This window comes from Alexandromys fortis, unplaced genomic scaffold (genome assembly GCF_014885135.2).
Source record: "Alexandromys fortis isolate MF-2015 unplaced genomic scaffold, M_Fortis_MF-2015_v1.1 scaffold_33, whole genome shotgun sequence".
NCBI classification, from domain to species: Eukaryota; Metazoa; Chordata; class Mammalia; order Rodentia; family Cricetidae; genus Alexandromys; species Alexandromys fortis.
Window position 1 is genome coordinate 4,532,321 of NW_026067917.1, and position 13,169 is coordinate 4,545,489.

At 45.7% G+C, this 13,169-nt stretch overlaps 1 protein-coding gene across 4 annotated transcripts in view; it reads right to left on the reverse strand.

Annotated features, from left to right (window-relative positions):
* Lypd6b (LY6/PLAUR domain containing 6B) overlaps positions 1-13,169 on the reverse strand; it is a 163,981-nt gene that overhangs the window by 49,289 nt on the left and 101,523 nt on the right. For 3 of the 4 annotated variants that reach the window (XM_050139915.1, XM_050139917.1, XM_050139916.1), the window contains exon 3: positions 1,001-1,070. The exons of the other annotated variant lie outside the window; for it this stretch is intronic. The gene's annotated coding sequence lies outside the window, so the exon portion shown is untranslated. The remainder of the gene's footprint in view (positions 1-1,000; positions 1,071-13,169) is intronic. 4 annotated transcript variants of the gene reach the window in all.

Here is a 13,169-nt window from a genome sequence, read left to right on the forward strand (position 1 = left end):
TTATCATTAGCAAACGCAGGCGCTAATAATTCAATCTGCTCCCTGGACAAGAAAAGGAATGTAAACATGGCCAAGGCCCAATCACTTCCTGATCTCCGACAACTTCCTCTGGGTGCTCGCCTTCCTCCTTTCCACCCATCAAAAAAACACACAAGGTGGGAGGTCTGTTTGTAAGGCAGAGACCTCGGGGCTAGGGGCTGGCATTGCTGACAGCCAGAGAGTGATAACCAGACAGCACAGGCTTACTCCTCACAGCCACAAAATGGCATTGCATGGCTTGTGCAGCCTGACCTCAGTAAGCCAGCCCTCTGCTTTGATCTCGTCACCTGGGAAAGATGGAAGTCAGGGCTAGCACCCTAACCTGGGCAGGCTCTGTGTTAAGCACACCATTAAAAGCCAAAAGTATGTAAAGCCGAATGACTTCGTCAGTAAACACAGAGCTTAAAATATGCTTGCATTTATGCCCATGGCCTCTTCGTTGGAATAACACTCTCATCCTGTTTGGGGTCTGTATGTGTTTGCTAATCCTTAACATTTAAACATCTGAGAGTTCCAAGCATTCCATGATTAGTAGCCACATACACTGAGTGTTGCCAGCAGTGTATTTCCCTTGATATGACTATATACAAACACGACGCCTTGCCCCACCTAGAATCTTGTGATCTGCAAAGGTCGCTTTAGGTGAGTTCTCTTTTTAACTCACCAAATAAGTGATTTTTGTAGTGCCAGACAAGTCTTTAATCCACCAAGCAGTCCCTGAGCTTGCAGACACCCTCCTGCGCTACACACACACACAAAAAAAAATATAACAAGCCCAAACTAGCATTCCAAGTCCAAGAACCACAGCACAGAAACAGAAGCAGGCTAGCCTGGGATAGAAATCTGGCAAACTGAAGAAAACAGAGTTCCAAGACATGCCGGAGTCTGTGCGGATGCCCACTAGGCTAAGCGGGAGCTTCTGACGGAAGCCCAGGGGTGTCTGTGAAAGCTAAGTTCTTACCTTAGAAAGACAACCTGGTAGCCGGGCTCTAATCTGCAATGAATAAGTTTGCATCCAAGGAAGAGCCAAACTGCAAGAGAAGGAAGGACAAAGTCAGAGCTGCCACCGCTCGCTTACTTTCTTGAGCAACTGGAATGTTTTCTAACAAACAAACAAACAAACAAGCAAGCGGATCTCCAGAGGTTTAAAGACCTTTCGGGAGAGAGCAGCACCTCACAATGAATCGAACAGTGTCAAATGCTTGAAGGTCCCCGGAATCAGGTCAAGGTGGGGTCGCTGGTGTAACAGAGAGTGAGCTAACGTTAACTAACACACACCTGGGCCCCGACTAATTGGGGATGCGATCACGGTGAAATCATGCACCCATCACAGCCCTCCACAGCAGCGGCTGATTCCCAAAGGGCTGCCTGGCAGAACTCGCCGTGGCATGGACTCACACCAGCCTGCTTGGCAGGCTGTAACGTTCACACATTCACACCTTCCGCACATCCACAATGAAGACTCTATGCCGCCGAACCCACCTTGGTTTGGAAGTCAGCCCTAGCCAGCTGATGAAATAATGACAACATGAGACTTGAACCTAGGTGAGGAGGTGGGAGGGAACTGGAATCTTCCTCTGTGGCCACTCAAAGAAGCAAATATAAAAGACAATGCGTACCCCTGATTTGCAGATAATTCTGTAATTGACATAGCCCTATCTATGACAGTTAGTTTGTAGTCAGTTTGGCTGAGGATACCAGGGTCCATTGTTTAAACATCAGTAGAGATGCTACAGAGAAGATGTTTTTATTTAAAGAATGTGTTAACATTTGAATTAGGGGAACACCTTTCACCATGACTGGCCTATTCAGTCAAGGAGATTCTAAGATAAAAGACTTAGTTCCCCCAGGAAGGAATTCTGCCTCTAAATTACACTATGAAACTCAACATGTCAACAACAGCTTTTTAACAGATCTCTGGCCCATTGGCGTACTCTCAAACTTCACACTTACCAGGTTCTATCATCAGAAATTCTTTAAAATAAATCTCTCTCTTTTATGGACTTACAAACAGGATTCTCTGAAGAACCCTGACTGATCTTTATTATTATTATTATTAATTTGAATGAATTGACTTTCTATACCACATGCCTCACGGGAGAGACGATGGCAAGCGCGAGTCACTAATGCAATTCAGCAAGGGGTTCACACAGAACAACAAAACCCACCCAAGCACCAAGCATGCAGCGACCTGACCATCTGGCTTGTTCCAAGGATAAAACTTCTAGAAGGATTAAGGGATTCCAGATTTCTGCAGTAGTTTCCATAAACAGTATGACTTCTCCCAAGTTGAGAGGGAATTGTACCACAGCTGTCTAAGGCTGTCATCCTGGCCAGAGTGAGACAAGACATGCCCCTCTGTGCCACAAGGGGGAAATCCACAGAAAAACTGCCCATAGGCAGGTCCGGAAGCCTGGGTAATAAATACCTAAGCAATAAAAAAAAAATAGTTTGTGTGGTTTTGCAACTTGTACATGTTATATTTACTCTTCCTGCATCAGAATCGGGGTTTTAAAGCTTCCAAGTACGTGTATACCCATTAGCTGTTTTTAAGGCCTCTAACTTGGAGTGATTGAATATTGAGCACTACCTTCCAGAATTTTCCATCTGTCCAATCAGGAACCCTGAAACCACCGAGCATTAAGCCCCGTTTCCAAGAACTCCCAAGCCCTGGTGAGTCCTAGTCTCCACACGATCTCTGCAAGTTTGGGTTATGTTATAACCATGGAACCACACTTTTATGCCTAGACTGTTCCACTTCCACAGCGTGGTCAAGATTCCTCCATGTTACGGCATGTGTCTGTCAGCTCTATGCCGTGTTTTATTTATGCTGGAACCCATTTTTTTTTTACATAATTGACTCACCAGGTAATTACTGAACACTTACAACGTGAAAAGTTTTAATTCTTTTGAATACTAACTTTACCCTGAGAATGGGGAGCGTGGAGGAGGCAGAAGAGCTCTATTCCACCAGGAGCCAATTAATTATACAAATCCCACCCCGAGAATCAGCAGCAGTGGCAAGGAAACAAAAATCATTAAATAGCTTTTCTTCCCTAAGGGTTTGGTAAATCCTGACACGCAGTCTTAATTAATGGTCTTCATATTTAAAGAAGAAGTGAAATTAAACCATCCCCAAATCTATAGTCAGTACACGCCGCGACTCTAAAAGCACACTGCCTAGGACTTGTTGCCTCATTGCTGACCCGCTTCCCTCAAAATGCCTGATGCCCAGAAGTCAGAAGCCACAGAACCATGAACCAATGGTTCCCATCCAGCAGACAGAACAGCCTCCGGAAGTCAAAGAAAAAGCACACCTTCCTCTGCCCTGCTGCCCACCCAAAAGGCATCATTTCTAGGGCAAACAAAGAAGGTAAGCAGCCTCCATGAGAAACACAAGTCCTCGGAGGGGCACAGCTCTCCAGCAAGAAAACTGAATCACAGAAAGGAACTCCACTGCAACACGGAAAGAGGAGCAGATGGTGGGAAGTAGGGTGCCACCGCACCCCTGAATGCACACAAGTGGCCCACAAGGAGGCTTCAAACAATGTCCACAGGAAGTCAATGCAAAATAACCATTTTTGCACCCTGGAAACAAAATTGCAAACCATTGCCATTGAGGACCCAGGCTACTTGGTTCAGCCAAATGGCTCGTCTTGGAGGATCCACGTCAGGCAACACTTGGCCGAGCTGAGGTTCATTCTGGGCTTTGCAGTCAGCTAGCTGATAACACATCATTTAGATAAGAAAAGTTACTGAGAATCAAGTCCTTGGTTCTTCCTGCCTGGGCAAGGTGGCACATCCCAGCAATCCCAGAACTCAAGAGGCAGAGGCAGGGGGATTAGAAATTCAAGCACCATCTCAGCTACATAGCAAGTAGAGTTGTGTCAAATTCAAAAATTAAAAAAAAAAAAAGACTGATTTTTTTTTTATTGAGCCAAAGTTTTTGTTTTATATAAAGACAAAATGGATACTGTAACATGTAGGTAAATAATGCATCACCTTAAAACAAGAAAACATACATTTCTAGGGGCTGTGGAAGCCGATCCCAGAGGGGTGGCAGCTACCCTTCTCTATCATCCTCCCCTTATTTTCTGAGACAGCGCAGCGTCTCTCACTGAGACCAGAGCACACTGATTTGGCTATGGGGGCTGGCCAATGAGCTGTAGGGACATGTCTCCACCTTTGCTCCTTCCTCCAGCATCACACAGCTGGCTTTTTACCTGGCTTTCTGGAGATCTGAATCCAGGACCTTATGTTCATATGACAGGCAATCTATCAAGAGTGCTATCTCCCAGCCCATGGTAGTTAATCCTAATAGTTCACTTAAAGAGACTTCGAACCACCATGGAAACAAACCATGCCTGTGAAGGGTTGTCCGCATTAGGCTACTTAAGGTGGGAGGACCCACCATAAACGTGAGTCCCCCAACTGCTGGATGAGAAGGGTAAAGCAAATAGCACACTAGCATCTCTCTCTCTCTCTCTCTCTCTCTCTCTCTCTCTCTCTCTCTCTCTCTCTCTCTCTCTCTTTCACTGTGACCAGCTGCCTCCTTCATTTTCCTATCAATATGTACCTCACCTGCTGTAATGGACTCTGAGCCAAAATCAGCCTTCCCTGATTTAAACTGCTTTTGTTGGGTCTTTAGACACAGAAATGAGAAAGGAACTGAAACAGACGCTACTGCAAGTGACCCAAACAGGAACCCCGAGAACTACACGGGACTTAGTCCTCTGCTCACCAGTCTCAGGACATCAGTAACATATGTTCCGGAGGGATACAAGACAAAGAGGCACAGTGAGGGAATTTTAAATTCCACAAGCATGTCAATGTTTTGGCTGTCGTTAAATTCATTTAGCCCTTCCTAATGTTCAACCTGTGTCCTCACTCAAAATGCAAGTCTCATAGGTTTGAATCTATTGGGGGAGGGGGAATCCCCAGGGCAGAACAGATGGCCCAGGAGTAACAAGCCTGCTCTGCTTGGAGAAAACCTCTATTTGATCTCCAACACCTACAGCAGGCCTCTCCCAACCGCCTGCAACTACAACACCATCTTCTGGCTTCTTCAGGAAACTGCACTCATGTGCACATACCCCGTATACAGTCAAATACTCATAAATAACAAAACAAAACAAAAAAAGATCTTTTGAGGATGGGAACTCCAAAAAAGGTAGTAAAGGTTAATAAAATTGAACTGGAATTTGTTTAAATGTCAGTTCCCTTTTGCCATGAAGTAAATTGTGCCTGCTCCACACGCATCCTGAAGCCCTAACCCTAGCACCTCAGAATGTGACTTACTTAGAGATAAGTAAGTTAAAGAGGCAATTAATTTAATATGAGGTCATTACAGCAGGCTCTAATATGGTATGATTGGCCAGATCATCTGAGGAAAGCAGCTACCAGGCATATGCATGGAAGGACAGGTGGGAAGATGCGGCGTCCAGGCTGAGGAGGAAGCCCTTGAGGAGGAGGCCTGCTGAACAACTCCATCTTAAACTTCAGCCTCCAGCACTGAGAGGAAATTAATTTCTGCCAGTTAAGCTACTGGTCTCTGGTACTGTGTTACTGACAGCCTGAGGAAAACCATGAACCCTCCCGTTGTCTTTTTCTCTGCTAGGACCACCAGGGAGGAATCTAGAAAGGTCTCATGGGAACTCTACTACACTTCTCATGGATCTCACTGTCATACACATCCTCAGCTCCAACCAGGGTGATCTCTAAATCCAAGAGAATAAGGAGACCCCAACATGGAGGGCCCTTGCATGTCCCAAGCCTTCTGGCCTCCACAGTGTGGGATCAGCGGTCTTTATTAAATACTGAGTGTAACTGAGAAGTGACCCTGCAAAGAGCATCATCCAGATGCCATCTCCACAAGCCATATTCTTTCTCTTGCCTTGCTGTGGCTAAGATGCCCTAGCTAGCTTACTTCTGCCTCCATTGCTTCTCCTCCTTGGATGAATAGAGGAAGAAGCAAGGAACAAGGGCCTTACAGAGGACAAAGGTCAAGTTCAGAGCAAGAAATCCTCAGGAACAAGAAGACTCCCAGTTGTATCAAGGCCTAACCCACAAGTAATTGCTTTTTCTTTCATCGGAAATGTTCATTCAGGAGAACCGACTGAGTGTTGGCGGTGGTTTCTTAAAGTCACAAACACTACAGTTTAATTTTCTATGCCCTCCACAGATAATATTTGTGCCTAGCACAGTGGACAGCCTCAAAGAGGATTAGATTAAGGACCAGAGTAGCTACAGAAGACCAGAGAAAGATAGACTTCTTGGAGAAAGGCAGGGTGCCAAGGGCAAATGAGAGACCATGTTGCCTGTCTTCAGGTCTCAGATCCACCAGGCTCCACAGCAGACCTTGCTCAGGTGACTTCCTAGCTCCTGACAAGGCCCTTGAAACAAGACACACAAGACCTGGCTGAGCCCTGGGAGTCCTGTTAAGAGAGGGAGGAGGACCTATAGGAACTGAGGTGGGGAGGGGGAAATGGGGGGTGCGTCAAGGTCAGGATGGGGAAACCCACAGAGACAGCTGAGCTGAGCTCCTGGGAGCTCAGGGACTCTAGGGAGCCTGCACAGGACAAATCTAGGTCCTCTGCACGTGTATGAGAGTTATGTCGCCTAGTGTGTTTGTGGGGTTCCTAGCAGTGGGATTAGGACCTGTCCCTGGCACTTAAATTGACTTTGGGGAACCTATTCCTCATGCTGGGTCGCCTTGCCCAGCCTTGATGCAGAAGGAGGAGCTTGTTCCTGCCTCAACTTGATGGGGCAGGCTTTGTTGACTCCCATGGGAGGCCTGCCCCTTTCTGAGACTGAGGAGGATGGATGGGCCAAGGGGGCTTATATGGGAGATGGGGGAAGGAAACAGGAACAGTGGAGGGAGGGAAAACTGTGGTTAATATGTAAAATAAATGAAAAAAATTAAATAAAAAAAGAAGAGTAGGTACAGCTTTGCCCAGAAGTGTACAGAAATGAGTGTGCAATCCTGTTGCTTTTGGCTACATCAAGAGGTTGGGAACGTTTGTTAAGTGCGCATCCCAGCCACAGGGGGCTGCTGACTCTCAAACCTGCCAATCCCCTGTCGTGAAAGGAGAGAAGACCAGTGCAATTAGCCAGGTGAGAAGGGAACTTGTCAACCCCGGAGATAAGACAGCCCTGAATTGATTCAGTTCCCATCACTCAGGTGACTGTCTTTCCACCCCCTGCCGATTGTGCGGGCCTTGGGAGTCATTTCCAACAGGGAAGAAAGAGAAAGAAAGGATGGTTTCCGGAGCTTACAAATTACAGGACTCTGCTGTTAAATCAGCTAACACCAGGTCTCCAGCCAAGGGGCGATTGACTTGAAAGGGTCAAGGGACACACCCTGCTGTGTGGCTTTGCCGCAGAATCTCCAATGCGATGACATTTTTTTTTTAAACTTTAAGCACTGAAGTTTTTTTTTAAGACCACACACAACCAATAAATACATAGATTTAAAAAAAAAGAGTAAAAATGAAAAGTAGCTATGCTTCCTTACCCAAGTCATCATTCCATCTTTCCCCAGTAACTATACACTGACTTAGCGCGATGATTTTAATTATTGATTGGGCTGTGGTCACTCAGGGGTCCTATGGAATCTTATGGTCCTGTCTCTGTCCCTTCCTGTGACTGGTGCATTGGAGAGAGCCAAAACTCTGCAAGTGCTCAACTGCTGGCTGCTTCCCCTTTGGAAAAGGTTTTGTCTGGAGGGAAGCAACTCAACATCACCTGCTTCCTTCGGCAGCATCACGTCCCCAGCCCCTACGCAAAACCGTCAGCATCCATGCTGAGGTCTTCACAGCGAACATCTCTTTTCTCAGTGGATCACAGAAAATGACAACGTTAAAACAAGGCCGGTTACTAATTCCTGCTTGCTATTTTAAATCTAAGCATACCTGACTTGCTTTTCAGAGCTATCTAAGAAATTAATTTAAAAAAAGTGGGTTGGGGGTAGAGACATGGCTCAGCGGTTGAGAGCACTGCTTGCTCTTCCAGAGGACCCAGGTTCAATTCCCAGCACCCACAGGGAAGGAACAACTGTCTGAGACTCCAGCTCTAGGAGTCTGGTGCCCTCACACAGACATGCATGCAAGCAAACACCAGTGCACATAAAATAAAATTAAAAATTTTTAAAAATGGATTTTTAAAAAGGAACTTAAAAAATAAAAATTAAAAAGTGGGTTGCTTAACACAATAGAAATTTATTCCCTGACAGAAAGACCAGAAAATCGATAGCCAAGCAGGGTCAGAGTGGAGCCCCCTGAAGGTCTAGGGGGATCTATCTGCTCGTGCGCTCTTTTATATGACGTGGCTGCAGTCTCACAGCCCACTGGGAAAATACATGTTAGATTCTGGGTGGACCTTGGTCCAATGGTCTTTTATAAGAGAAAGCAGAGGAGCTGGCCAAAAGGCACAGGCAAAAGGCATGCGAATGCCCCTCACCCACCGGAAACCAAGCATCCCAGCACATTAAACATATGCTGTGAGGACTGGCTATGTAGAGACAATTTTCCATTCATAGAGAGATATTTTCAAATAATAAAGCTAAAAAAACAATGAACCATGCTTAAGGTCTGAGTATACGAGTACGGATACTCCCTACTGTGAGATTTCCTGAAGATTGTTAATGAGACTGGGTCTTTTAATATACTATTTATCTAATCATAGAGAGAGAGAGAGAGAGAGAGAGAGAGAGAGAGAGAGAGAGAGAGAGACAGAGACAGAGAGACAGAGAGAGAGACAGAGAGGAGAAGAAAGACTGTGTCTGCACACACACAGATCCAAGGACAACTTGTGGGTGTCAGTTTCTCCTTCTACTGCTTGGGGTCTAGGCATGGAATTCAGACTGACGTGCTTGGTGGATAGCGTTCCTACCCCTTGAGCAATCTTGCCGGCCCCAAGAGTTAACTTCCCTTGCAACCGCTTTGACGTAGGGATTTCCCCTGTCAGCTGTGATCCTATCCAACTCCTATCGGGAACCAGCCTATGAGCTCATTTACCAAGAAAGAGAAGTTCCTTAGCAACGATTGAGATGGAACGTCAGGAGCTGCCAAACCGGAGGTGAGGCTACCGTAAAGACACTTAATCGTGTTTCTCGCTTAAGGAGCCCACACCCATATCTGGGTGTGTCCGATCCTCTACTGGGGCTTCTCTATCAACCACACCCCGATTCTGGACTTAAGTCTAGGTTAAAATCGCTTCTTAAAGAACTCCAACTTTGCATCATAGGTGAAGCCAAGAACCCCATCTTCACCTGAGAAAAAAACTCTCTGAAAGGGGATCCCGAGGCTGCTGTGGGCAGCGATATGGAGCCCCACCACCTCCACCGCCAACATCTCTGCCCTCACAAAATCCCCCAGTCAGGACCCAGGCTGATCTTGAATCATCCTCAAGGGCCTGCAGCCTCTGGCTTTCCAATTAGCTCTGAGCCACCGTGATGAAGTTCAGAGCCGTCACCTCTGCCCTGCCTCTTCTAGGCCTGCCTAATCTCCCTGTCTACAACCCAAACGATTTCTTCACATCCTTCGGCTTCACCACCCTGACCAGATTCTTCTTCCCAAATCCATGGGGAGGTGGGGGGTGCCGGCAAGATGACTCAGCTAAAAGTGCTTTGTCAAGCAAGCCTCAAGACAGGAATTAGATCCTGTGGCTGAAGGACAGGACCCCATTCCTGAGAGTTGTCTGCGTCCACATGTGCCATTACACAGAGCACACACGCAGCTGCCCCCCCATCCTGTATTATGTATGTGTATCATAAAATAAAATAAGATATAAGTGTGTGCCTTGTAGATGAAGGATTCTTGTCTCCTCCATAGAGGATTCAGTACTCTTCATGTATTAAAACAACACAGACAGGACTCTGTTGACTAGTGGACACCTCCCACACGGTGTGACAATGCCCAACATTCGCTCAGCAAAAGCCATACGCTGTAGGAAAACAATATAGTCCTTGCCATAGAGCAGCTTCCGTCTGGGACGGGGAAGATGGAATAAACACGAAGGTGATTCATAACATAATATCATCGGTCATAGAAGGAATACAAATTAGTTTCTCTGAGAAGCAAGGAAAAGGAAGCTGTTGGAAATGGAGGCCTTAACAGGGGATGGAGCTTGAGGGATAGACAGCATTTAAAGAACAAATGTTGGAGAGTCTGGGAAAAGACTGAAGGAACTGTGTCTGGAAGAGATACAAAGCAAGTAAAATTAATGACACATTCCAGGCTGACTCCACCAGACTAGTAAGGATCTAGAATGCCATGGCAAAGGGCTGAAGCTGGCAGGTAGGAAACGCAGAAAGTCTCCCGGGGTCACTTATGCATTTTCCAGTGCTCCCTGAACATGGTACCACAGACCCCAACAGCAGATTCATCTGGGTGGCTTCAACTTTTCCTTATGCAAAAAAAAAAAAAAATAGAATAATAAAATGATTGATAATAAAACCATGCTGATATTTGCCATTGTGATTTAAATTTTCTAGGCAAATATTGTACACTTTCACATGAAGTCCCATTTCATTTCATGAAGTCCAAGTTAGTTATCCTTTTGGTCCACACCAAGAGAAAGGTGTGCACAGGCCCAAAGACTACATACCATTGCTGCTGTGTTCGGTTATGTAAATGGTAAGTTTAATGGTTATACTTACAAGTGGGCTGTATTTCTCTAAAGCATTTTCTTAAAATTCGGTCCTGCCTCCCACTCAGAACTCATTATTCACAACCCTCAGGCAGAAGAGTTCCATTTGTCTGGATGGCTTCAGTTGAGCATCGAGGATGATGCAAGGAAGACGGGAAAGTCAGATGTGGGAAGAGAATGAAGAATGTGTCCCATTGGTTCAAAGCAAGAGGTGAAACACGTTAATAACCAAGACAACGGTGCTTAAAAACAAAAGGCAAGGGCATGAAGATTAGAGTCTACTGGATTCTGGGTTGAGAAAAGACATTAGCTAAGAAATGGCCCCACCATGTTTGAGTTGAATGGATCACGGGATGGCAATACCACCGAGATGAAAGGACAGCATCTGAGGGAGGACTGGAAGGGAGATCTGGTTTGGGTTTAGATATGTGAGTCTGAGGTCTCAGCAGGACGTTTGTGTAAGGATTTCTAACAGGCATCTGTAAGTATTGGGATCCCACAAGCAATAGGGTAAGTTTGCCATGCAGGCCCAAGATTTCTGTAAACGGCTGCACGCCCAGCAACAGATGCATTATTTTCAGCGTGGGGGTGGGATGGGGGGAGGGGACGATGAAGCTAAGCACGTGTTCATGGGTGAGCACATGAGGTAACCCAACCTAATACCTGTGCTTGTCATCAATATGACAGAAATCTGAAGTAGTGAAGTGATAAGAAATAATTAACTCATGATGTCGGTCCACTGTCACTTAGTCCTGTTCCATTTGGGGGGGGGTGTGGGGAGACAGTACAGCATGGCAGAAAATTTATTGTTGGGGACACAGGGGTGCCGTCTTTTATCCTGGGAAAACAGAACACTCGGCAAGCGGCCCCCCCCCCGACAACAACACAGCCTAGGAACCTGGCAACAGCGCAGAGCAGGATACCGAAAGAAACAAGAGAACTATGCTAAGACACCCCGAAGAGCTTCCACCGACTGTGTTACGACACCCCTGAAGAGTTTCCCACCAGATGACAGAGGCATCAGGAAAAAAAGAGTGCTGGGAGAGACGATTCAGTGGTTATGAACACCAATTGGTCTTCCAGAGGATCTGGGTTTGATTCCCAGCGCTTACATTGTATCTCACAACCATTTGCGACTCATTCCAGGGGATCTGATGCTCTCTTCTGAATGCCACCAGCACCAGGCACACACATGAATGCAGACAAAACACACACACACACACACACACACACACACACGACAAACAGGAAAAAAAAACAACAATCTTCTTTGCGGAATTTTTTTTTTTCAAATAACACTTGGTTCTTGTTCCATAGATGCAATGAACACAATGTTTAACCTGTGCAGGTCCTGTGCCTGCTGTCACAGTCTCTGTGAGTTCACAGAACATCAGTCCAAAGGTAACTAGAAACACTGTAGCAATAGAGAAGGGGTCTCTACAGACTGGAGCTAAGAATGAGCATCACTGGGCTCTTGTTATATATAGCCATTTACAAGAAGAAAGCGGGGAGGGGCCCCAGGATGGTTTCTGAAGATGGGGTGAAACGAAGCAAAGTCCAGGGTGGCCACATATAATATGGGCAGTAGAGATTACACCAGGGAGTCACGTGTGATGAGGTCACATTGGGAGAAAATGCAAGTGAGGAACCCTCGTTATGACAGCACAAACTACCCTTCTTCTTGGAATATTAGCTCTGTGGAAACAGGCACTTCCTCCATAGGGCCTTACCCTCAGTAACTATACTAAAAGCGCAAGCTGAATGTTTAAAGAAGCAGCCAGTTAAGGAAATGCTTAACACCCTTAGCCATCAGAGAAATGCAAATGAAAACAACTTTGAGATTCCATCTTACACCTGTCAGAATGGCCAAGATCAAAAACACTGATGACAGCTTATGCTGGAGAGGATGTGGGGTAAAGGGAACACGCCTCCATTACTGGTGGGGGTGCAAACTTGTACAGCCACTTTTGGAAAGAAGTATGGTAATTTCTCAGAAAATTAGGAAACAATCTACCTCAAGACCCAGCAATACCGCTATTGGTATATACCCAAAGGATGCTCAATTATACCACAAAGACATGTGCTCAACTATGTTCATAGTAGTATTATTCATAATAGCCAGAACATGGAAATAACCTAGATGCCCCTCAACTGAAGAATGGATAAAGGAAACATGGTACATTTACACAAAGGAGTACTACACAACAGTAAAAAAATTAATGACATCTTGAAATTTGCAAGAAAATGGATGGATCTAGAAAAAAAATATTGAGTGAGGTAACTTAGACCCAGAAGACAAATATAACATGTACTCGCTCATAAATGGCTTCTAGACATAAAGCAAAGAAAAACCAGCCTAAGATTCACAATCCCAGAGAACCTAGACAACAAAGGAGACCCTAAGAGAGACATATGTGGATCTGAATAGGAAAGAGAAAGAGAAAAGATCTCCTGAGTAAATTGGGAGAGCGGGGGGGGGGGGG